Here is a 27,581-nt window from a genome sequence, read left to right on the forward strand (position 1 = left end):
CCTGAGTACCAAAGCACAACAGCAAACACAAGGTATCTATTATTGTCATTGCAGTGTTTGCCAGCAACAGAGAACTGCTGATACTGATGTATACTAGAAAAGTGCTATCAGTTCAAAAAGAACTCAATCTCACTGACACAGCACAGGGAGTCACAGCATTCCCGCGTGGACCAAATCAACACTGTATTTTGAGGTGGACAACAAATTTTCTTTGTTCGTTCTCCTTTTGTTGATGCATTAAGTTTGGCATTAGATTCTGTGAAATTGCTATATTTAATTTATATATTTATTCTGGATTAGAAACACTGAACATGATGGCATTTTTTTGATATTTATCTTAAAAATGTGTATTCTGGAAAGCGGGCCAAAGTGTTGGAATAGCATTAGGTGAATATGAATATTTCATGAAAAAACACTCTCTGACCAGCCACTGGGGCATTTGCTGCTCCTTATTAGCAAAGTCATTAAAACTCACAAAAGACATAAAAAAAACAATGCTAATTAACTCTTATCACTGTCCTTCTGGTGCACTTCCTTAAAAAAAAAAAAAAAAAGAAAGAAAGAATTTCAAGCCGGTCTTTCATCACTGACTTCACTAATAATGAACAAATTTATTATTTATTTTTTTTTAATAAAAATGAAAATACTGCAGTTGCTCAGCTGTCATTTTCAATTGTTTTGCACAAATTGTTTGCCTAAGGAATCTTAGAGGTAATAACATACAGTTGACATAGAAAATCATCGATCCCAGCGCTTTTTGTGCTTAAAAAAGCCCAGCAAGAAGATGCCATTTAGTTGCCTTTTAATAAGCTAACATAAAAATTAGCTACATACCAAAATAAATTCTACTCCTCTTCGACACTGAACAGCTAGTGTCTGTTTACAAATGCAAATAGCCAATCTTGATGGCAAGTCTATTTTCTCCCTTCCTCTGGTACATTACTTCTATAACACTTAGTGCAAAAAGCATCTGCGCTCTTTTAGAGAAAATAGCTGCTGCCTAAACAAATATGACTAATTTGTTGTGGCCCAACAACATACACTTCTGCCTTTCTGCATATCAGCTTTTAATATAGCAAATGGGATAATAACTTTAAAGCTGGCTCAGTAATCATGAATTAAATAATGGCTTTACAGTAAAGGTATCAAATCTGGCAAAAACCGAAAGGTTCACGGTAATACACTATCAGTCTCAGTTGGCTTGTTACTATGCATTGAGAGAGTGCAACTTTTCAGCAGTTTAATCTTACGAATGGCTTCCCAGTGTCACAAGTAATGGACCTTTACAGCTGAGCATGCTTACATATTTGTCTCAGGTCTGCCAAGTAGCCTTACGATAACAGATTGAACAGGTACCTGCTTTTAGCGTTCGGCGGCGCATTCTGTGCCTCGAGGCACTGACTTATATCCATGTCCTTGATAGAGCTTGATAGGCATTGACAGGTGAGTGTAAACCCAGCACTGCCCTGCCTACCTGTGACTGATGTTGAGCATTTAATGTGCATCAGCGCTTTCAGATCTTATTACGAAGCCTAAGCTGGTATGTGCCTGTTCGGGAAAAGCCTTGAGTCTGCTCACACTTCCTCCACTTTTTCCTCATAATCTCATTGAGATCTGTCAACTAAATGGCCATTATGTTTTCAACCCTCAGTGAGCATGATGCATAGGTGGCGGTGGAAAATCTGACTTGGGTTCACTTTAAATCGGGTTGAGCTAACGCCGTTAGTGTAGATGGGAAAAGGGCTTATCCTTGAGAGCTTTTATGCAATGGCATTTTGTGGGGATGTTTAGAAAGCATCAGCGGTAAGCGGCGATATGCATCATCTCTTTACCTCTGGTCGTGCAGTTACGGTGAAAATTGACAATTTGTATTTCTCTTGAGTCATTTTATTTGGTTTAACACGTGAGCTCAACCGAGGAGAAAGGGTGACAATTTCCAAATACATTGTGCTCTGCAAATTTCAGAAATGCACAGGTATCTGCAAGAACTCCGATAATCTATTTTCTACGGCAGATTTGGGATCTCGCATTGCAAAACTTGCCATTACCATGGTGGCACTGACAAATTTTGTAATATTTGAACTGCTACTCTCACCAAGAAATAACTGAGTGCTAGGAAATGTTCTAAACAGCCTTGTTTCCATTACCTTAACTACCCTATTAATCAGCTAGAAGAAAATGAAACATTTGGAAGTCAATTGTTGGCATCACATTTAAGCATTCAAGATAATGAGAGTGAGAATGTGCTTAAAATGGGGAGTAAATGTCCTTGAATATTTAGAGGCTAAGATCCGTACAAGCCCCCACTGTATTTGTTAGTTTTTCTATTATTTCAGGAGAGCCTGTTTTACTAGTAGCTCAAAAAACATCCAGGTCTGGTCTCTAAGTGCAAGCATACATATTAAAACACATACACCACAGGAGGTAAATAGAGTCAGAATTTCTGCTTATTTGCCTTTCCTTTGTCCAGTGTGAATTTCCTGTTTGGATTCTTGAAAATCGCTGTTGCTGAGAAGGCCAATGACCAAGCCCTTATGGTCCAATTACATTGGAAAGGATTCAATCACTCAGGCATCGCGCTAAAATGGTCGCCATTACGTTCCAGCCACAAACCTGCAGAAAAGGAACAGAACAAACTCAAAATGTCCTTGTGAAATGATCGAAATTCACAGCAGGGGAACTGAGAAAAGTTTTCTTTCTCTGCCAGGCACTTCGGCTTAAATATTCTGAATAATCAAAAGTGTTTCTGTGACTAATAAGGGATTTTCTATGACATTATTATAGCAGACAACCATTGTTAAGCTTTCTCTCATAATTTCAAATCTCAACCTCTTTATGCGTGTATTCATGGCAGGTGATAATATTCCTGAAATGTGCTTTAAGATCAGGGTGATCTTTATTTGCATTTTTTATTGCCGTGATAGTCCTATATTTTGGTGAGTTTGGTGGGTGGCGTTTTCATGGGGATTTGGCTGAGTGGCCAACCCTCATCCCAAGTTGAGCATGCAGTATTTCACACATGGAAAACAGCCCCCAGTAAAAATGACTTTCGATTACTTTTGACCTTAGCTGCAAATGACTTCCAGCTGGAGTAATCCATTGCTTTAAACATCAACTGTGCACACGGATTTAGTTGGGCATGACAAAGTATCCTCCTCATTTAAATTTCTAAAAATAGATTAATGTGCTCCTCATACTTTCACGCCAAACCAAGCATGATGGATGATATACCAAAGTAGCAGGCCGTGATACCAGCGATCACTGTGTGCAATGCACACACAAACGCAGGGGTCTTGTAATTTTTTTAGGGTCTGCCTTTGTTACTGCTACTAAGCTGTTGCACCCTCTTGTTCTAGCGGGAACAAAGGAGCTGACTAGAATTAATGTGGAGATGCAAATAAAGTCTCATCAGCAGTTCGACATTATTCAGTCTTTAATGAAGAGAGGAGAGGAGAGCATATTTATGTGACCCACCCCTGTAGGAAGACAGACAGTGTTATCTCACTGAGCTACTCTCTAGTGTTTCGATATCAGATGGTGGTCTGGCAATTAAAAATGCCCCTAAGAACTTATTGCAGGCAGAGATAGGTGACCTTGCACGTTTTCTGATGCTTTCTAAAAGATAGTGTAGATGGAGTGTAGAAAAAAAAAAAAGAAAAACAAACTATGTTTAGTGACTGTATGATCAATAGTCTTGCTAGTGGGTTGCAACAAAAGAGCTTGCTTGGTTCTGATATGCAAACAGCAGGTATTAGCATTGCTGAATGCAAATAATAAAATGCAACAAAGACATAACGATTTAATTTTTATTTAATCGACTTTTAAATGGGAATTGAAAATGCTTTCCCTAACCTTTGTTGTTAAAATCCAAATCCACCAATTGAGGTGTTTTGACGCACAAAATTGTTCTGTCGATTTGTAGATGGTAGCGACACAAGATGCATTGTCACCAACTGATAAAGCTGAACTAAAAAGAAACGTTTGGTTTCAAGAACCATTTTAAATCATGTCAGGGAACTGACAACAAATTGAATTTAACCCAATAACACAGGGGTGTCAAACTCAGCTCCTGGAGGGCCACAGCCCTGCAGAGTTTTGTTCCAACCCTGCTCCAACACACAAACCATGTAGTTTTCAAATAAACCTAAAGGAATTGATTAGCTAGATCAGGTGTGTTTAATTAGGGTTGCATCTAAACTCTGCAGTTTGACACCCCTGCACCAACATAACTAATTATATCATGCTGTAATAATTTGTTGCCAACAAGAACTGTAACCTTCGGTAAACTGTAAACAGGTGTCAATATTGCTTTTATACAACAATTCAATTAATGGAAAGTTAATGTTGTGTTACTTACATTTTAAACACAATACTGCCCTTCAGCCTACCTTGTGCACTTTCAAACGTGGCGTCTTTGAGCAACACACAGTGTTTTGTTGCAGAAAGATGCTGTGTTTTCATCGAATCGCTAAAGGGAATTATTCAAAAACTCACTCACAACAGCGGCCACTTGTTTGGTTTCCAATTAGTGTTTTTGAGCGAATCGGTTGAATGAATTATTCAAAAACTCACGCATAAATACAGCCACTTGTTTAATTCCTGAATTAATCAGAACAAATCGATTGAATGAATGATTCAATGTTTCATTCCTAAAAAAAAGGCACTTGTCGCCTCCTGCTGGCTTAACTGTGTAACCTGTGTCACTGAATAAAACATCTCCACTACTAAAGCAAAAACTTTTTTTACACTCATGGGGAGCAGGAACAGATTGGTCTCTGTCCAGTTGAACTGGGCAGCTTCCCCTTATGAGCGACCTCTTATGATCCACTTTCCAGCACAAAAATGGGCCAATAGATCCCCCTTCACAGACCAGAGTGTGAATGTTCTGAGGCCACCAGCGACTCTGCCTGTCTGATTTTCTCAAATCAGTCCAACTCCCTGCTGACCAACTAAAGTCAAGTGAAATATTGAGAACTGGCTATATATGCTCATCCATGATGGACACTTCAAACCAGGATGCCACACTTTTGATGATTTTCTCATCTAGGACGAGATGGTAATTGGTGTGATTGGCTCAGCCTTGCTTGAGCTATATTTGTTCATCCCGCATATGGCAATATCAATAATTTATCAAAGAGGACAACAGAAAATGAAGGAGTTGATAACATTATTAATCAACTTGTGCAACCTTCGGTCTTGTGTGCCGTAGTATTTGGTAGGCATTAATGCACTCACTGACCATGACCATGATCCAGGGTTGTTTTTTGGGTAGATTTTTGTCTGTCACTTTGACTTTGAGTTTGTGTGAAAAAATCAATTCAGCTATGCCTATCACTCCGTCTTTCTTCAAGGAGACAACCTTGTATAAGTACTAAGTCCGAAGACAGCTTGTGACAGCTGTGACAGTTTTTCAAGCCCATTGAGTAACTAGATGTATGTATGTGTGTGTGTGTGTGTGTGTGTGTATACGCGCTTGTTAAAGTGATGACTGCTGTCAGAAAATTGAATTCTTATTAGGTTTCTCAGAGGTAATAGACAGCTACAGCTACAAGCTGAGAAAGTATGAATTAACACAGGTTTCGCATTCGCACAATTGCTATCATTTATCACATATTTCAGGAGACTTGTAAACTCAACAGTGATTAAAAATGCATTAACTATCCGTATTGTATATATTAGCAACATTTGGAATAGCAAAAAAGTTACATAATGTTACCAAAAGTCTATCATCTGCAAGCAACCTTTTTGAAAAAGTGGTAACACTGTAAGTTAACAATTGAAGCTGACTAAATTTGAGCTACTTACGAGGAAAATATGCTTTTAAATAAACAATTAAACAAATGATTCAGATTTCCAAATGCTGCATATAAAAGAAAGGACTTTTTAGTGTGAACTATTCACAACAGTAAACCAGGAAGAATTGTTTAGCATTAACCGATTCATAGAGCGCATATGAGAGAATAAAAAGAATCGATTACAGCTAACCAACTCATTAGTTCGTTCAGACCTAACTGATTCCTTAAATTGAATCAGAAGAGTGAACTGTTTAATATGAATCAATCTGATGTTCAAATACTATGTTTATGAGAAAGAACCATTTAGAATGAGCTCATTCACAAGCATTCAATTCAAGTTTATTTGTGTTGCTTAAAAGAAAATGCATATTTTTACAATTACAATAAGGATGTATTCTGTTATCTGTATAGTCCACAATGGTAGTACCTAATATACAAAATAATGCAAGTGATGTGGCTAGTAAGCATAATGTCTCAATCAGATGATAATTTAGGAGATTCCTGAGCTTTCTGGACTGTGACGCAGCATATGCAATACAATTTATCTGAATACTTTACTGTACTACTGGAAAAAGTGGCTTGTCACTAGGCCGACGTTATTTTGTAAACTACTGTCACAGTACTGAAAAATGTAAAGAGTCACTACAGTACCTTTAGTTAGTTACTCCTCAGGACTGGGGAGAGCACACTGTGTAACTATAGAGCTTGTCCTTACTCTTAGAAGAGAATTTAGACACTCTTCTCCTCATGTATGGCTCTTTGAAGTGGAACCGCAGGGGACCTACAGACCTAATGCCAGAACCTTACAGTCCAACCAAAGAACTCTGGGTTGCTATCCCTCATTTTCCAGGCTCTTATAAAGCCCAACTCTAAAATCTGTTGTCATGCAGTCAGACCCCAGAGAGCTCTGGGGAGTTGCTTTCCAAAGGCTCCATCACAAAACGCTATTAAAAAAAACGCTTTGCACATCCAGAAACCAAAGTCAAGGGAGACTGAAAAGAAGAAGACTTGAAGACAGAAAGGAAAGCAATGAAAGGCAGAGGTTTTGGAGAAGCGAGCAACAGAAAGAGAAGAGTGCGAGGAGGGCAGAAAGACAGAGAGAGGAGAGGTTGCTGTGTCAGTACAAATCTGGCATCCCATTGCTTCTCTATGCACTTTACAAGAGCACAGAGCAGTTCAATTGATCGTTTCATAGTTTTTAATTAGCATTCACCAAAGTGCCCAATAGTCCTGAGGCCATGTACATCCAATGTTCTGAGGCAGGGCAGGACTTGGGATTTACGCAACTATCATGGTAAACAAGATTATTTGTGCTTGCTTTTCCTCTTTGCTGCCCACATTGATAGTATCTGTGTGCATCGATGGTTTCCTCAGGCCATGTTTACAGCAAATGTTGCTCTGTTTTTTGTTTAACAGCTTGTCTATATTAATGAGCAGAATATATGCAATAGAACCTCTCAAAAATGCACCTGATTCCCAGCTCTTTTTCAGCATGAAATAAAACATCTCACATCACAGTGGCCAAAATAAAACCGATCCTATTTAAGCTTGACTTTTTAATCCCAGATTGTTAAACTGAAGTTATAGTTCACCTCTCTAAAGACCATCCAAATGCAATAACAGCTCAATAGAGATTGACTGAAGATTATAGGTTTCGGTTTTCTCACGGTTTCTCTTGCTTTGTGTCGGCCTGATGGAAATCTGTCTGTTTTTTTGCTCACATTTTCCTTTCTCTGTAAGTTTCTGTGGGGATCTTCCGAGTAGATCTCCTTGCATATTCTGTTGGTCAAACTTTTCAGGTCAAGCATCATTGACATTTCTTTAAACAGAAACTCAAGAACTGTTTGAGCAACATAATGCCATGTTCTGATTAATATCTATATTTCTGTAGATAACATAAATTATTCACCTGCAAGGCCATCGATCTGCGAAATGATCCTATAAAAATGCATGCAGTGTGATTCAAGCATATTTATATTTTGGAATTTCATCTTAAAACTTCTCCCATTTGTCTAGAAGAGCTTGGAGCATTATCGATATGTAGTAAATTAGCTCAAAGGGGAAATATTATTAATTAATCATAACTCTTTATAATTAATTATAATATTTGGATAAGTTAATAGAATTAGCTTGATAAAGCAGAATTTACAGTACAATCAATTCACCAGGTCATCTAGCGAACGCTCAGTATTGATTATTTATGAATTCAAAGAAATCTTAATTTCCAGAATAAGAGAAATGCCCTTTTTAAGGTACAGTACTACTCAGAGCATGTAACAAGATCAAAATCGTTAAAATGACTTTGTTGCAAGCAGGGAATCAGAAACAAATACTCATGTATTGTGCACAAAGTTTTATTAACTAAATCACAAACACATAACTAGACTAAACAAACACATACATACACACACACACACACACACACACACAAATCACACATACATGGTACATAGGAAGGGTAAGTGAGACTGGATGAATGAAACCGAACAGAAACAGGGGAAATGAGGCTGAGTTGACCATCTGAAAGAACCACCAGTCTCTAATTCAAAGCACAGTATACGATAGCTTACAACAAACCTCTGTGTGGTGAAAGGAACGATACTTGCATTTGACTTCCTGTGGAACGGGAGTCTCGTGAAGCTTCTGATGAATGTCTGGATGGTTCCGTTCGATGGCCAAAGTTGCAATCTCTTGAAACTCCGAGGTTGTTCTTGACTCTGTTGGGGTTGAGAGAGTCCTCTCTCCTAAGTAAGCACATGGCTGGGTGTAAAATGGGGCCTGCTGGCCCTGTGGGCCGCAGTGGGACTGCAGGCCGCAATCCAGAGATGAAGATGCAGAGACTGCCGGGAGCGGGGAGAGATAAATGTCTGAAAGAGGGCATTTCCATGATGGTGAATTCCGGGGTTGAGTGTAGACGAACTCCAGTGGTATTAGTATGACTCTTTGTGGTCAAGAGCCATATCCCCAGGCTAGGGAGATCGCACATGGCTCTATATGTTGGGGCCTGCCGGGCGTGCCCACACCGGCTCAAGCGCGCCGTGAGTCCAAGCACAAGGGCAGCAATCGGAAGATTTAGCAGAAGAGAAGGCCGGACCTGTGCGTGAGCCCTTTAAAGTCAGGGAAGAGTCACACTTTTCAGGATGGGCTTGACCAATGAGAAAGGCTGAATTTCCAAGCGGGAGGCTGGAAATATTGGGGGGTTTTATGACCCTTTGTCTGAGAGCATGGTTCGAATGGCTCTGGCAGTCTATACTTTGATTAAATTACAAACACACATGGCATTCTATGAGGAGGTGATGTACACCAAAGTGTCCGTCATCAAATGAGCATTAATTTGGTAGGAGACACAATATAGGTGGGGTTACATTAACTAATACTTCACTCATAAAGCATGCATGCAACAAAATACAATGCAAGAGACACCATACAAGACAGTTAAAATCATACACACAATGTTCTGGGATGCACGTTCATTCGTAGAAAGGTTTGTCTATAAATGAAAAGGAGGAAAGTTCTGTTTTTATGGACATTGAGTGTGTTTCAGAAGGGTCTGTTCTTACTGCACTTCGCATCTCACATACTTTTAAGCAATAAAACAGTCTTATCAGATGGTTTCCCTGGTAACTGAGCCCTTTAGGGTGCTCTTTCAGGAGAAGGGTCCATAGACCCTCACATTATGTTTGTTGAATGAGAAGGTTTCCTGGTTTATTCCTTAAATATAATGACTAAATGCTACAAATAATATGAGTCAGAAGAAGGCCACTCTTTAGAACTTGCCTTGAAATACAGCATCTAGATGTTTACTCTGAGAGCAAACAGAATAATGTCTAAACTGTCAGTTTTTCAAATTATTTTATAACCATACAAAACAGATTGATAACAACCTACACATATCACATCCATGTCCCACCGAATCAAATAAAATTCCCGGATTTACTGTCTCAAGTTGTTTCTACAATCCACAATTAAGTTGAATGAACTAAATAATATATAATAAATAAAAAGTAATAATGTTTTTGTGCTAACATTTTGAGAACATAATTAAAGTCAAGATTACTTTGAATAAACATTCTGTTAATGTTAATGGAAGAACTTTTGTTCATAACTTTGAGAGAGCCTTGCCAGAAAATTAGCCAGAGAACGTTAGCTGGGTTAGTGGTCAGCAGGTGTTTATGCTCAGCAAGAAAATAATTGTGTTGATGTAAACTACTGATTTGAAATTAATTTTTATAATTATACCTGTATGTTATCCTAAAACTTCTGCTAAGAAACAAATAATCCATTACACTATATATATATAGTGAAGCCTTTCCAGATTAAGTTTTTCACTACAATTGCTAAACAAGACGTAAGATATATAGATACTGTATATATATTATGAAGTATAGTATTTTGAAGTTCCAGAGTAGAGTCTTGTACCATGTTACATAGCACTGCTCTAGATTATTAATTGTCTGCATAATAACAAATCCTCAGTCCCTGATAGACTCTACGGAGTTAAACTATTACATTATTATCTTCATTAGCATAAAGGAATGAGTATCAGATTTGGTGTCTGCTGAGTTCTGAGAGATAAAACCGCTCTCCTGCTTTTCTGTATTCAGATTCTGCGATGCGTGATGGAGGAGGGTTTCTGACCTCCTTAGACAATAAAGCCGGTGTTGGTTAAGCCACGAGGCATAAAAATGCTTTTAATAAGATACTGCAAACCCCCTGAACATTATTTTCAGACTCCCAGGCCATTTTATACTCTTTTGATGGAAACCTTTCCGATGAATGCAATGGAAGAACAGAATAAGCCTGTGTACTCACGAGGCTTACTCTGTTATTATGCGTTACACTGAATAGTGCACTCTCGTCAGAATGCAAAGAGCAGGTCAAAACTTTTTTCTTTCTACTTTTCAGGTTTTAAGTTTAAAACCATTTTTGCTTTCTTTGATGTCATAGCTTCACCAAGGCTGACACTTTGCCTAGTGTAGGGCACTACTTCAACTCAGTCTCACAATTCAGAAAAACCGTTAAAGATAAAAGCACTCCAAAAAGATCCTGAGGCCTCAGCAAAAGGGAAAAAAGTAATCCAGCTTCCTAGAATGAAAGCTCTTTTCAACATTGTCTATTTTTCTTCCAGGCTAAAGATAGCAAGTGAAATTTCATTGCAAATGTATATTTACTATGTGCACATTTACTCACCACATACAAAGTCTTTGACAGAAACAGAAGGAAATGCTTTATTTTTTTTAATTAATTAATTTAATTTTATTACATTACATTACTAAGCATTGATCTTGAATTAGGTGGAATGTGGGAATTTAGCCATGGATGTGGGGAAGCCAGTTCTTTTCATTCAACACCATTTTAACAAGGAATTGCCAATTCACGAGAAATGAAAATCCTGTGATTCGTTGTGTTGGACTAAAGAGAGTGAGGAAGATGAATATTACCCACTGTCTTGCACAGGAAACATATTCCTTATTCACAGTCTGTAACTGGTGAATGAAATTCATTATCAGAAGTGTCGATCATAAAAACCCAAGCCATGAAACTAATATTAATTATAATTTGACAGGTTTTATATCAAAGCTCTGAGGTGTGGCAATGGTTGCTGACAGAACGCTGATTCAGGCATTTTTGCAGTAGACCTTTCTAAATGGGAGGGTGTGGCGATAGATTAATCAGAAACTCGAATGCAACAAAAGACATTGTTCGACCTGTTGAATTTGCTGCTCTGATAATTCAATTTCATTCTCATAACTTCATTATTGTTTAATCATTTATATGAAGGCACAAAGGACACTTCCATTAATCATTTGTAACCATTAGACATACTTACCAAAGTAAAGTAAGTTTGCTGTCCAAACAGAGTAAGGCTAAGGGCACAATTAAATGACATGTCATTTACAAATAGAAAAGAACCATAGCGCAACTTTACTAAAAGATGACTTCTAGCATTCTAATCTAACATTTAAATACAAAAGGATTCATAAATCATTGAGCAATGGGGCGTTGAGACTTCACCCTTTCTGTTAACTCATTGAGCAAAATAGCATTTTCACTTTTAATTCCAAGACAAGCGATTAATCTTAATCAGATTTAATTGAATATCACCATTCCATATGCGAATCATTTTTCACTTCTGAAAACACAATTACAGCAATATGAACAACATGTGCCATTTTCATTAGCATATTTTTACTGTGCAATATTTAAGCAATGACACTTAAGTAAGAGTCAATACTCAATCAATCACTGTAAAACCTAACAAATGTCTTAATTATCTTTTTTTTTTTTTTTTGGCTGACTTTAATGTGCACCAATTTGTTGAACCTAATTGTATAAAAAAATCTTGCATTCCCATAAAATTGTGACATTCTCTTGCAAGTGACCTTGTTATTTATTGTGAAGACATGTACAGACATAAAATGAGAACATTGCAAAACCATTTGCTAATTCTGATAACAAACAACAGCACCACTCAAATACTGCAAGATGATAAAAATAAAGATATTAATTTAATTAAAAATACTCTGGCATGAGGACACTGGTGGGGTTACTCATTTTATAATCTGTCAAAAAGTTACCAGGAAGTGTATTATACTTTTAAGATGACTAATTATCTGTGTTCATTGAGCATGACTAGCTGAGTTCAAACCAACACAGGCATTGTGTTGCAAACATAACATACAGTAGTACTACAGTGTTTACAATTATTTTGGCATGAATACATGTAAACCATGTATTTTGTATATTGTTTGTATTTTCATACTGTATGTTGTCAGAGTTTATGACTCTTGGCTTCTGCAAAGAGCATTTCTCAAAGCAATTTTTTTTTCCAGCAGAAAGCTAAAAAAAAGTGTGACAACAGTTTCCAGTGACAGGTGATAAATGGTTACGGTATGGGAATCTATCTGCTATATCAACACATCGGAAATGGGATCTCCGAAAGGTAACAAATTACAGCCAATCTGCTGTGATTCACAGAGAACTGGTGCCATGGTGATCCTTCTCTCTGATGCTTCACTGACATAACTTCCAGCACAGGGACTGGATGTGAGGCACTGGACTTCTGTCATGTTTAGGCTGCATGCAAACAGTGAGGCCCATGAATCATATGGTGAAAACTACAGAAATTTGAAAATGTTTGTCCTGTTCAACCAGTGAAGGAAAAGTGTGGGTGGGAAAAACAGAAGCTTCAGAAGTTTCATATTGGTCCTTCATGAATTTTTTACATTTCTTTTTAGCAGAACAAGAATTGAAAAGCTACTGCAAGCAAACTGGCCACACTGTTGATTGTAACACTTCACAGGTTGTGAGTAGTGATGGAAGGTGAGCCAAAAAATGAGCACTGACATCTGTTGGAGCTGGAACGCTGTTGGTTCACATAGATTTTTTGGCATACCGTTGAATGGATAGAGCATATTTGTTTCGAGCATGCTCGATTTTATTCATGTATTCATTTTGTGGATCCATTTTTTGTGCCTACGCAGCACTATTTTTGTTCGGCCTGCCTCCTGCATCCTCTGCTCCCTGGGAAATTATTTACATTTATAAAGTTTGCTTACTTGCTCTTCCCAAATGCCTCAGTAGTTTTGCCTCTGGGGGAGGAGACACAGCATATTTGTACATATTTATTTATTTATATATTTTTTCATTATTTATTTATTTTTATTTACATTACACAAAATCTGAATTGTTTGCATAGAGGACTAAATATTCAAATCAGTTCAGACATGGCATGTGTCCTCAGGGGAACCGTGCACTGGGGTCTACTTATTCAGAAGTCTCGATCAATATCCATATGCGTATTGGTAGAATTGTGTTATAGGAAGTATGCTCTTAATTTACATCTCTCCAGAACAGCATTAAGCCCCAGTCTACCCTAAAGCCATCCCTGTAATGACATCGTGCTACGGTCAGAAAGAAAATTAAATATCATAATCTTTCACATTTGTTCAACCTCACTGCTGACAAGCGAAGCCAGAAATAAACTGGCTTTATTTTGGTGAACAACATCTCTCCCTAAGGAAGAAATACAAAGATTATGGCCACACTGATGAGAAAATAGCTTCTGATCAAAACAGAAATGCTCATAGCCTATTGTCAGTCCTCTGTCGTGTGTGTCATGTGTTCCCGCCTCTTGTTTCCATATTTGGTCATGTTCCTGTCCTTGTTAAGTGTGATCATTAGTTAAGTCTTGTCTAGCTGAGTTTAGTCATTATCAGTAATTGTCATGTGTATTTAGTTCCTGCCTGTTTAGTTAGTTTTCGTCTGGTCTACTCGTTATTCCCCGGTGTTCCTGTCTGTGTCTACCTTGCCTTGCCTTGCCTTGCCTTGCCTTGCCTTGCCTTGCCTTGCCTTGCCTTGCCTTGCCTTGCCTTGCCTTGCCTTGCCTTGCCTTGATGTCATGATTAAAGACTATTATTTTGAAGTTTATCCTCGTCTCCGTGTTCCTCCCTGCTGTGTGCACCGTGACAGAAGACCAGACCCAAACAGTAAGCGGCGCCCCTTCACCATGTTTTGTTTTTTCCGGGTTTTTTTTAAAGTCTTTTGTTTTGGTTCCTGTTTGTCCTGTCTGTCCCACGGCAAGGAAGTCGCCGCTCGTCCTTCCCGCTCTAGCCCACAGGAAGGCGTGGGAGTTCGGCGGGATCGCCGCGAGTCCAGGACCATGAGCCCCTACGGTCTGCCGCCGTCCGCGGCTCTCTTCAGGCTGCCGACCGCGGGGAAAGCCAACCCGAACGTCGGCGGCTCCTGCGATTCACGCCGCTCCGCTTAGCCCGCCTGGCACGTGTATGGCAAGCCCGCCGGCCGCCGCTGACTCAAGCCCAGTACCGGGTCCCAGTGGATCAAGTCCACACATCACGGCCAGGAGTGCCATTTTTAGACAAACCTGTCATGTCTTGTCCATGGAGACTCGTCGAGGGCATGCGGCTCCTTTTAGTTGTGGCCACGGAGGCCATTCCAGCCGTCTGCCTCCCTGTCGTGGAAGTGGATGTGGTTGCTGAGGGACCTTGTGAGGGCCCCTGACTCCTTGACATGCCTTGAAGAGCCTCAGCTTCCCAGCCTTCCTGTGGGCTGTCCTGTCTGTGTGTCTGGCCTGTCCTGTCTCTGTCCTGTTCCGGTCTGTTTGGTCCTGGAGGGCTATCCCATCTTGTCCTGTCCCGTGTGTTTGGCCAATGTACTGTCCAGTCCTGTCCGTTAAGCCCTGGAGGGCTCCTGATACCCCCTGGATTCCCCAAGGAAATTTTTTTGGGGGGGGGGTGTAGTAGAGCTATGCGTGGAGTGGCCGGACCGAGGAGACCGAGGCCATGGCCTCCTGAGCTCCCAGCTCCGCCATGGCCTCCTGAGCTCCCAGCTCCGCCATGGCCGCCTGAACTCCCAGCCCTGCCATGGCCTCCGTCTGTCTGTTCCGCTCTGGAGGTCCCCGTCCTGTGTTCCTGTCCATGTCTGTCCTGAAGGGCCTCCAGAGTGCCAACCTCCCCTCCCCCCTTTGCAATCTTACGTCAAAAATTGCTCCTTTAATGTTTCTTGTCTAGTCAAATTTAATTACCAATTACACATAACTTAAAAGGTAATGATGAGGGTTATTTTCAATTCACAGAAATCTGACCAAAAATGTAGCGTTGTTTGTATCGCTGCATATTACTGTTGGTCATTTCTATCGTAACACAGTTAATGAATTTGAAATATTTATCTACTTGCAACTTATCCCACCATTAAAACTTAATGTGCGGCTTCTCTAAACCATAAAGCATGCCTTCTTTGATTTGACTGGCCGTCTCAATCCTTTTGACATTGGCGAGTGCTGTTGGACTGCTAAGGCAGATCAACCTTGGTTTTTTTGGTGAGGAAAAAAATCAGAGAGAGAGACATCAATGTCTTTGGTGGTTAGGCAAATGCACGCGAGAGATCCACATGCGCTTACACTAATCCACAAATGCACGCGCGAGAGATCCATATACACACACACACACACACGAGATCCATACACACACATACCAATCCACACATGCGCGCAAGAGATCCATACACACACAGGAATCCACACACGCGCGCGAGAGATCCATATACATATACATACACACACACACACACACACACACGCGCGCGCGCGCGCGCGAGATCCATACACACACATACCGATCCACACACGCGCGCGAGAGAGATCCATACACACACACACACACACACACACACACATACATACCAATCCACACATGCGCGCGAGAGATCCATACACACAGCGATCCATACACACATACGAATCCACACATGCGCGCGAGAGATCCATACACACACACACACACACGCACGCACATGAATCCACAAATGTAAGCAAGATCCACACAGGCAGAGGCGGACAAAGTACACACCTTCCTTACTTGAGTGAAAGTACAGATACCACTGGTCAAATACTACTCCACTACAAGTGAAAGTTGTAAAGACAGATTTTTACTTAAGTAAAAGTACAGAAGTATATGTTTTTAAAAGTACTTAAGTATCAAAAGTAAAAAGTAAATGCATTGTTTTATTGTATTTTGCTTTTATTGTATACTTACAATACTTTATGCCACTAATGCAACCTACTGAATACACTGATTAGCTTGTATTATCTTTGGAATTAAGAGCTTTTATGTTACCAAACCTAGAAATGGAACAACTGAATGAAGATAATCATCTTTATTTTTTATCTAACACTCCTACAGCTACATTGAACTCATTTTAGTCCTCTGTCGTGTGTGTCATGTGTTCCGCCTCTTGTTTCCATATTTGGTCATGTTCCTGTCCTTGTTAAGTGTGATCATTAGTTAAGTCTTGTCTAGCTGAGTTTAGTCATTATCAGTAATTGTCATGTGTATTTAGTTCCTGCCTGTTTAGTTAGTTTTCGTCTGGTCTACTCGTTATTCCCGGTGTTCCTGTCTGTGTCTACCTTGCCTTGCCTTGATGTCATGATTAAAGACTATTATTTTGAAGTTTATCCTCGTCTCCGTGTTCCTCCCTGCTGTGTGCACCGTGACAGAAGACCAGACCCAAACAGTAAGCGGCGCCCCTTCACCATGTTTTGTTTTTTCCGGGGTTTTTTTTAAGTCTTTTGTTTTGGTTCCTGTTTGTCCTGTCTGTCCCACGGCAAGGAAGTCGCCGCTCGTCCTTCCCGCTCTAGCCCACAGGAAGGCGTGGGAGTTCGGCGGGATCGCCGCAAGTCCAGGACCATGAGCCCCTACGGTCTGCCGCCGTCCGCGGCTCTCTTCAGGCCGCCAACCGTGGGGAAAGCCAACCCGAACGTCGGCGGCTCCTGCGATTCACGCCGCTCCCCTTAGCCCGCCAGGCGCATGTATGGCAAGCCCGCCGGCCGCCACTGACTCAAGCCCAGTACCGGGTCCCAGTGGATCAAGTCCACACATCACGGCCAGGAGTGCCATTTTTAGTCTTGTTGTGCCCACAGGAACATTTTAACAAACCTGTCATGTCTTGTCCATGGAGACTCGTCGAGGGCATGCAGCTCCTTTTAGTTGTGGCCACGGAGGCCATTCCAGCCGTCTGCCTCTCTGTCGTGGAAGTGGATGTGGTTGCTGAGGGACCTTGTGAGGGCCCCTGACTCCTTGTCATGCCTTGAAGAGCCTCAGCTTCCCAGCCATCCTGTGGGCTGTCCTGTCTGTGTGTCTGGCCTGTCCTGTCTCTGTCCTGTTCCGGTCTGTTTGGTCCTGGAGGGCTATCCCATCTTGTCCTGTCCCGTGTGTTTGGCCAATGTACTGTCCAGTCCTGTCCGTTAAGCCCTGGAGGGCTCCTGATACCCCCTGGATTCCCCAAGGAAATTTTTTTGGGGGGGGGGGTGTAGTAGAGCTATGCGTGGAGTGGCCGGACCGAGGAGACCGAGGCCATGGCCGCCTGAACTCCCAGCCCTGCCATGGCCTCCGTCTGTCTGTTCCGCTCTGGAGGTCCCCGTCCTGTGTTCCTGTCCATGTCTGTCCTGAAGGGCCTCCAGAGTGCCCACCTCCCCTCCCCCCTTTGCAATCTTACGTCAAAAATTGCTCCTTTAATGTTTCTTGTCTAGTCAAATTTAATTACCATTTACACATAACTTAAAAGGTAATGATGAGGGTTATTTTCAATTCACAGAAATCTGACCAAAAATGTAGCGTTGTTTGTATCGCTGCATATTACTGTTGGTCATTTCTATGGTAACACAGTTAATGAATTTGAAATATTTATCTACTTGCAACTTATCCCACCATTAAAACTTCATGTGCGGCTTCTCTAAACCATAAAGCATGCCTTCTTTGATTTGACTGGCCGTCTCAATCCTTTTGACATTAGCGAGTGCTGTTGGACTGCTAAGGCAGATCAACCTTGGTTTTTGGTGAGGAAAAAATCAGAGAGAGACATCAATGTCTTTGGTGGTTAGGCAAATGCACGCGAGAGATCCACATGCGCGTACACTAATCCACAAATGCACGCGCGAGAGATCCATACACACACACACACACACGCACACGAGATCCATACACACACATACCAATCCACACACGCGCGCAAGAGATCCATACACACACAGGAATCCACACACGCGCGCGAGAGAGATCCATATATACACACACACACACACGAGATCCATACACACACATACCAATCCACACATGCGCGCAAGAGATCCATACACACACAGGAATCCACACACGCGCGCGAGAGATCCATACACACACACATACACACACACACACACACACACACACACACGAGATCCATACACACACACACATACCAATCCACACATGCGCGCGAGATCCATACACACACACACACACACACACACACATACCAATCCACACATGCGCGCGAGAGATCCATACACACAGCGATCCATACACACACATACGAATCCACACATGCGCGCGAGAGATCCATACACACACACACACACGCGCGCACATGAATCCACAAATGTAAGCAAGATCCACACAGGGCAATCCAGACAAAGGCAATATGTGCATTGCTTCTTTGCTCACAGTATACACAACAAATAGCAAGTCCTTTGCAGTAGTGTTCTGCCTTAAGAATGTCCTTGAATATGCGGTTTTGTATTTGTGGATTCTTTTGAGACTGTCATTCCGCAGCTTAAACTCACAAATGCACACAGGCCTATCTGTACCGGGTGTGTCTCACTCGTCTTTACAAGTGAAGCTGCGGGCTCTTTGATCGCCCCCTGGTGGCTGGCTGGCTGCAGTTCAGGTCATAAACCCCGCCCTCTCCATGTAAATGAATGGGACTTAAGTCAAAATAAAAAAATAAATTACACTTCCAATACAATTTTCCGAAATATGGTTTTGGTTGTGGTGTTTCATTCCTGAAAGAAGCATTGTTTTGGTTGAGTGAATGATTCAATGACTCGCTGAAAAATACAGCTGCTTGCTTCATTCCTAAATGAATCAGTGTATTTGAACAAATCTCTTTCATAATATTATATAATATTAACATTAATATTATTTTATTGTTTATTGAGATTTTTGTTTACAATTCAAGGATTCTGAGATTTGAAGTTCCTGCAACTGCAGAACCCAACAGGAAAAAAAAAATGGTGCTTTAGTACATGATTGTTTCATGGATGTGTTTTATATGCACAAGTAAATTTACGAATACCTGCTGGGAGTGTGCATGAATGCATATGGCTCAATTCAGCGATGTGTTTCCTCTTTCTTCCAGGTGCAGATTATCCTTCTGTGTGGTAAGACAGGAAGAGCATCAGCACTGGCACTTAAGGTAAGATAAGGCTCAGTGTGTGGGAGCAGCTCTAATATATCTCTTCCAGCTTCACACACACACACACACACACACACATGTTGGGTTTCCATGTTTTATGGGGACATTCCATAGATGTAATGACTTTTGAACTGTACAAACCGTATTCACAAATTCACATTATTTCTTATTTACATGTAATGCAGGCATTTCCAAACATTTTTGTCATCTGAACATCTTTCACCTAATATATTTACTTGAAGTACCCCAGATATTTTAAAATAAATATTTTAATAATTAAGTATCACATTTGCATGTTCACGGTTCTCTGTTGGTTAATGTTTGATGCATTTCATGTTGTTAATTACAATTAATGGAATATATTTTTCTTACTATTTGTATTTTTGTATCAATATGGTACAAGATTATTTAAATCAATGTAATAACTTAAGTCAAAAGTAATCTAAAAGTAATCAAAAAGTAGTCTGATTACATTACCTGAAATGTGTAATGCAATTGATTGCGTTATGCTAACTACAATTGTTGTCATGTTATTTGGGATCAGTAACGGACTACAACTTCTAAGTAATCCAAGATCAAGCTCTGCCCATAATGTAGGGAACACCAGGACACTCACACACATACACACACACACATATATGATAATACCCTTTAATTGATATTTATAAAAAGTGACAGAAAATAAATAAGAGGCAGTGTTTTTAACATGCCAATTAAACATAATTACCTATCATTTCCTGTCTTCTTTCTTATCTGTGTCAAATGTTTATTTTTAAAAATGTCCTTTGACAGTTTTCACTTACACATCAAGGGATGCAATGTGAATTTGTACTCCTTACTTAAAGCCTGTAATTATTGCTGTTGAGCTCACTTAAGTTCCTTTTTTTTTTTTGTCTCAAGAAAAAAAAAAAACCTTTCTCTTGCTAATTAAATGTACTTTTTTCATCCCTGGTGGACGATGAGCTCATTATCACATACTGCATGCACAGTAGAGTCCAGGGTTACTGAGGACTCAGCATTTGCTTTTGTGTACTGCAGGCACGAGTGGGGCTTACCACCTGATTGAAATGTTCAGGGAGATGCCACGGTTTGTTTCTCACAGTGGTAAATGAGGATTTCGGTATGTGTCTCAGTGACTAGGTCCCTTGAGGGGGAGGCGACTTGGTATTTTTAACATCTTAATGAAACGCTGAGAGGGCTCCTAATTGCGGGGCGAGTGGGTAGGGGAGAATAGAGGTGAAGTGACAGCGCTGGAAGCCTTTGATCTGAGAACTCTAATCAATGGGGATTAGTGTCCTTTAGCTCTGTGCTGCGCCATGTCTTTGACAGCCCCATGACTCTCATATTAATGAGCCATTAGCATGGCTTGAATTAAGAGAGATACCAGTTCACAGATCTCTGTGGATAAGTACGCACTTTAGGGTGACACTGATAACTCGCTCATGCTGCCTATGGTTGTAGATCAGTTAGTCAGTTCGAGTCGTCTAAGAATGGCTTCTTTAATCTATAAGAAGAGCGAAACGAAGGATGGCAGGCATATGTTGATTTAATTACGCTGATCGGAACACAAAGATATATAACCAACTTCCATCGCACGTCTCAGATGATTAGATTTTTTTTTCTTTTAAATGCACTACTTGTTTTAGAATGTTCAGTCAAAAGTAACATTTCCATAATGTTTGGGGGAAAAGTTTAAAAATAAACTGGATGTTTTGAATGTTCATAACTTAATGGGAACATTAGCAAAAATGTATGATCTTAAAAAATAGTTTTGTTAGCTGGGGCAAAAATGAAGAGAGATCAAAAAGCAGGTTTTTATAGCTTTTTTCCTGGCAGCTTTTAAAGGAGCTCACATGAAAGACAAGAAAGCTAAAGCCCCCTAAATAGAATCTAGCAAGACCAATGCCATCCACATCAAGTGTGCCACTTGCAACAGGGCATCTCGCCGCCATCCTAACTTTACCTTTATGTTATTAATCAGGTCCTGGAGGAGATATTTTCAAGTGTTTATGTCTTTCTCTGATTATATAAATATGTTATATAATCTATCCATTTTCATTTTAATGTCTTAGAAAATAAGAACTGACAGTGGAGGCTCGAGGGCTTTGTAATGTTATTCAGACAGGTATGTTTCGAGTTCAGGGGAAGATCGAAATCCAGCGACCTAAGAAAGACAGCAGCAAGATCCCTGATCAATCTGAACCCAAGCTACTCAATAATGAATGTGTGGGAGTCATATAATCTGAAATGCATGTCCGATTTTACCCTCTAATCCATCAGCGTCTCGGTATCTGTCAGTATCAGGTACACCATCCGGGACAGTCGTGTCTTTTTCCTTATGCTTTGTTATATCTACAGCCTTATCTCTTCTGACAGTTTACACAACCACAGCTACATACAAAGTCTGTTTATATGTTAGAGAGATCAAAGACTTAACTTTGTTTGGCAGTGCTGAAAACAAAAGGTTTGTGAATATTTGAACCTTCACTGAGCAATTCAATTTTTAGAAGGATGTGTATATCCCAAATGTGCTTCTCTGGCATCCACAATCTCACTTTATCAAGGACCTACCTTACACCAATGTCTAATATATGTCTCATATGCTCACCAAGGCTATGTTTATTTGTCCAAAAATGTAATAAAGCAGAAATATTGTGAATATTTGAATATATCTGAATATTACTGCAATGTAAAAAATTATATATTTTATATAAATAAATGTATGTTTCTCAGGATGACACGGTTAGAGTAATGTGCATTTATTTGTCTAACATACATATAATATTTAAAAAATATATATATATATATATGTATAATTTCATAATATAACTTCTTTAGTCTCACATTTCTCTAAAATGTGAAGTTCTTTCCATTTAAATGTGGATATCTCACTACTTAAAAACCTCAACTATATGATATACAGTATATCAGAAATCAGATCAATTCTGCCAGATATGGTTTCTCCAGTGAAATTATATAAAGTTTATCCTATCAGATCTTATGTAGCAGGGCTGTAAATATGCCATATTGGTTGAAATCTGATATAAATGGCATAAAAGAGGGAAAAATCACCCCTGAACAAGGACGCACAACAAAACTGCACTTCAAATAATGCAAACATGACAAACCAGTGCTGCTACATGCACAGAATATATGCTTATTAGATGTGACAGGGTGTACTGACAGTGGAAACAAATAATCAAAATACTCAAGTTTACTTTGACCTCTAGGTAATTCATTATTTTTCTGATACTCCCTGAAATTATCTTGTGTTTTGTTGTCTATCTTAGAACAGAGACATTTCTGTCTTTTATGAAAGCGCAACAATAACTGTCAGTTTGGGGAGTAAAAGAAATAGAGGGTTGTGAGAGAAAAAGATGAAAGGTAAATATTCTTCAGAGAGGGATAGCAGAGAATAGCTCTTTCAGAGTGGGTTGCACTTAAAGGGAAGAGGGTATTATGCTTCCTGCCAAACGTAGGCCCTGATAAATTATTTGATTCACTGATACAGTATATAGGAGAGAGAAACATTATAGGGAGAGCAAAGGCAATGATAGTGCCATAAACACTCTGCCTGAGAGATAGTAGAAGCTTCGGATGTATCAGAAAAGTTGTGAAAGATTTTTTAATTCATATCTTGCCAAACTCGCTCTGCACAATTACTATATACTGTACATAGCAAGAATTTCATTGTACTCAGTGATGCAATAATTCAAGGTTTAACCCAGAAAAAAGCAGAAAACTCCTGTGAAGAAATGTAATTTTACTTTTTATTTGTGAATCGCTATCGTTTTGTGGTCATAATGGGTCGTGCAATTGTGCCAGGACTGCCAAAAATCATAATGACGAGTCTGACTCTAACCCAGCCTTTGGCATAAAAATGAAACAAAAACACCTGTGCATCATTTTCAAGACAACCCAGAGAAAAAAAAAAAAAAACAGCCTGAAATGGCAACAGCAGGGTTGTGTGCCATCCAGAATTAAATTGAGAATGTCTTAAATGTTCCAGTCCAGTTCTTGAATTTGAATTGAGGAAGCAAATATGATTGAATGAAAGCGTCAAATTTTAATTTGAATTGAAGGACTGTTGTAACAGGACATTTATTTTGTGTATGCATATTACTAGCTTTTCAATATGACTTACTCATATGTTATCATTCCGAAATATGTTTTTTATAATCATGTATTTCATTATATTAAACTTTCATTTTGTAGACTATGGTAGAACAACACTTCTTCCATTTGGAATTTTGTGTGACTCTGAATGGCTGTTTTCTTGAACTAGCAGCACTGCATGCTGAGAATAGTGGAGCACTTTATGAGCAATTATTCTGAGGCCTGAGTGGATTGAGGGACTGGATTGACATTTTTGTGCACAGGGAGCTTCTAGAATGTAAATTAAGTCTTTGAACATCTCTCTCTCCCTTTACTTGAAGGATTTGGTCTGATGACATGCATTTTTACCTCCCGGTTTCTCATAAGAGTGGCTGAAAAAAACCCTTTAGTCTTCCCTTTTACATTCAGAATTGTACCAGCATGACAGTACACACCTTTTGAATATTTTTTTCTTCTATTATGAATCACTCTAAACCCAAGCCAGGTCTAAACTCAACAGTTTCCCACTTTGTTCTGAAATGAAAATGAAAACTCAAGCATAAAATTAAGTCAAACACATTTCTCTATTCACAATTCACTCAAGCAAGAAATTGGCAGGCGCAAACAGAGCAAGGACAAACGGACAGCTGAAAAAAATAAAAAATAAACAAAAACACTTCTTCCATAAACAAAAGCACAGCTGTTTCTTCAAAGTCCATATAATGTTCATGCTTCAGAACAATATGCACATGATATGAGATATGTATAATATTTTTTCATGTTTTCAAATAAGTTTTAACCATTACTTATTTTTAGAGTGTGATTTTGTAGTTAATATCTATAACTAATCATTTATTTATGACCATATAAATTCAGCATGGCCAATTGACAGAAAAAAAAAAAAAAGGTAAAAATGAAAAGAGAAGATTATGAATATATTCTTTTTTTTTTTAAGTAAAATTAAAACATTTTTTCTTTCAAGTTTCAATAAATCAGCATAAGATTGTTAGGTAATTACATGGAATAATAAATGCTTATTTTAATAATGGAACAAATGCTTGTTTCTTGGAGACAGAGTAAATAAAAAAATAATACAAAAATAGACGTCTGACAGCTCTTTTGGTGAAAAGGTGTGTGGCCTTCACATTATACTTGCTTTAAACACGGTTTCCTTGTGTCCCAACATGCTTAAATCCACGTTGCCTTGGGAACTCTGGGAATGTGAGCAAGAAGGAGGCTGTGAAGTAAAACCCGCTGGGTCGCAGGTGCTGGAAATGAACAGTGTCCAATGATCCTGAAAGACAAGGCAATTTGGCAGGCACCGTCGGAATAATGAGAATAGAATGGTAATGTTGCGGGGCTGAGCTCTGTTGCAGGGGCATTTGCGAGCCAGGCCGGGGCCAGTGTGTGCGCGGCGGTCTCCACGTAGAGGTGTTTGCACATTAACCTGCATAAATAGGGGTTACAGAACCCCCCACTCCTCCGCCTGTGTCTGTGTCTCACGGAGGCTAACACTCACCCTGCAAAGTCATAGGACGGCTCTTAGTACAGGCAACACAGACATCTCTTCATGTCAATCTAGTCAGTGCAAGCAGAAGATACCACAGGAAGCAATATGAGAAAAACATGTCGAAGTAAGAGAGACAGAGAGAGAGAAAGAGGTCTCTCTAGAGAGGGATAAAGACATGGATGAGGCATAGCTGTCTCTTAGGGGAACTGCTCCTCATGTTCTCTCAAACGTTACAAAGCGATACTAGATTAGACGAACTTGAAATAAAGGAAGAACTCTACTTACCTGCTGCCAGATACACTTCGGCCAGCTGGAAACACCATGTCAAATGAGGGAAGAGGTAGACTTAAGACCAGAAAACTGCATTGAAACGGTAGCTTGAAAAGTTAGAAGTTAGTTGTGTTTTAAAGAAGTTCAACTACTGTTGAGCTACTCTTATGAAGCAGTGATAACACTATTTTGAAAGTCTACCTTTGACATTTTACTAACTAGAGGTAACTACATGTCAGCTGCAGTCATTAGAGTATTAGTAGACTGCATGGTTAATATCTGTTAACACTTTGTTTTTGGTGGTCCCCCAACAGACATGGGGCCCTATCATACACTCAGCGAAGTGCGGAGAGGCGCAAGTGTTTTTGCTAGTTTCAGCCCGACGCAGTTCTCATTTTCCCGTCCTGCGCCGCGTTGTTTAAATAGCAAATGCATTTGCGCCCATTTGTGCGCCCATGATCTAAAAAAAGAGGTGTGTTCAGGCGCATCGTTGGCGCGTTGCTATTTTGAAGAACTGAAAATGTCATAGACCAACGCCATAGACCAACTCAAATCTGGTCTAAAGCAATATTTTTTTGTTATTTAAAGAGAGCGTTAGTAGAAAATGCGCCTCTGAGCGGGTCCACTTTGCTTATTACACACAGGGACGCGCAGCAGCACACAAACATGCCAAATATTACAAGTTTAAGGATTACAGTGTAAAATAATATTATTGTGTAGGCTACATAAATATAAAAATGTCATAATGGATAGTCATCGCGTGTATCAGAATTAGCTTACCTATTTGCTCGCTCATGAGCAGATGAGACTCTGATTGGTTTATTGCACATTACGCCCCAAAAAACACCCATTACTCATTAAGAGAATAGGGACAACCCGTTTAGACCATGCGCCCGGGTGCGCCGATCCATTTTCCCGTCGTTAAACTAGCAAAAGTGGATTCGGACACACCCTGAGTGCACTTGCGTTGTGCGCTTTAGACCATGCGTTTAGATGGTTAAAATAGGGCCCATGAAGTATTACCACTTCATAAGAATAGCTTAACAGTAGTTAAACAATGAACAATGCAGTTGAAAACGTGCATTTTAAGCATGTACAGTTAAATCTATTTTTTTTAAATGTCTTGGTGACATGACACAGCTCATTGGTACAGCAGTGAGAGCTGCTATGTGTGATAAAGGTCTTGGGTTCAAATCTTGGAGGGAATATACATTTTAATAAACTAAGTAAAATGGCAACTGCATAAAATGTATCAATGGCACAATTTATTTAATTAACTTGACCTTTACTGACTTTTAGCAAATAAAGACACAGTGTGTGCCAACAGACAGCGACCGATAAAAAGTTACCCGCTTGTACACAGTTAATTTAAGCAGCAAGCAGAACAGAGAGAAATTTTTTTAGTGATAGAGAAGTGAATGTTGATCTGAAAACGGTGGCTGCCAGGATCCGCCACTGAATACACTTAAAATGAATGATAAAACACTGACTCTGCTTTGATGCAGAGACACTTGTGTTTACATCATGAAACCTTGTTCTCATTTTAATGTGAACTAGAAAACAGACTTGGAATTTTGAAAAGCTGAGAAAAAAGCAAAAGGGTTTCATTGAAGCCTTGTGTCTGTTATTTTGCTCAGAAAATCAGCAGTCTTCACTCTCGACTAAAACTGTGTCAGGCAGACATTGTCGCTGTTTCAAAGTTATCTTATCCAGTTTCATCGATTATGGCTTTTTTACTCTTTAAGACCAGTTATAGAATGTTTACATCATGTTAACACTGTACTGCAGCTCTTAAAGCGACGGTGCGCAGTAATGTTCTTTGCTATCTTTCCATTATCAACAAGGCTTTTCCAAATGCAATGCGAAGCCAACAAACATTCCCATCTGTTATCTTGGTGAGAGGTTAATGCTTTTGTTGACCTCCTGATGCCCTAACATCATGTGGGCTACATGTCTTTATCACAAATCTGCTGTGCACGCTCTGTTTTTTTTTTAAGTCTCCTGCTTTCTCTCTAAACAAATCATGGCTTAAGAACACAACAAGCATTTACTGAACCATAGGAGAATTGTCCTGCAGGACACAGGAGAATTACCAGCACTCCTTGAAGACATGCGGGCATCTATCAGCTTAATGCTTGAAAATTACAAATACGGTCATTGCT

General features: G+C 39.7%; 1 protein-coding gene across 3 annotated transcripts in view; it reads left to right on the forward strand.

Annotated features, from left to right (window-relative positions):
* Positions 1-27,581, forward strand: part of tnr (tenascin R (restrictin, janusin)) — a 160,359-nt gene that overhangs the window by 67,326 nt on the left and 65,452 nt on the right. For 2 of the 3 annotated variants that reach the window (XM_058746602.1, XM_058746616.1), the window contains exon 3: positions 19,488-19,544. The gene's annotated coding sequence lies outside the window, so the exon portion shown is untranslated. Of the gene's footprint in view, positions 1-12,631; positions 12,739-19,487; positions 19,545-27,581 lie in introns of all 3 variants that reach the window. The other variant, XM_058746610.1, reaches the window with a different exon arrangement.

Source organism: Onychostoma macrolepis, chromosome 02 (assembly GCF_012432095.1).
Source record: "Onychostoma macrolepis isolate SWU-2019 chromosome 02, ASM1243209v1, whole genome shotgun sequence".
NCBI classification, from domain to species: Eukaryota; Metazoa; Chordata; class Actinopteri; order Cypriniformes; family Cyprinidae; genus Onychostoma; species Onychostoma macrolepis.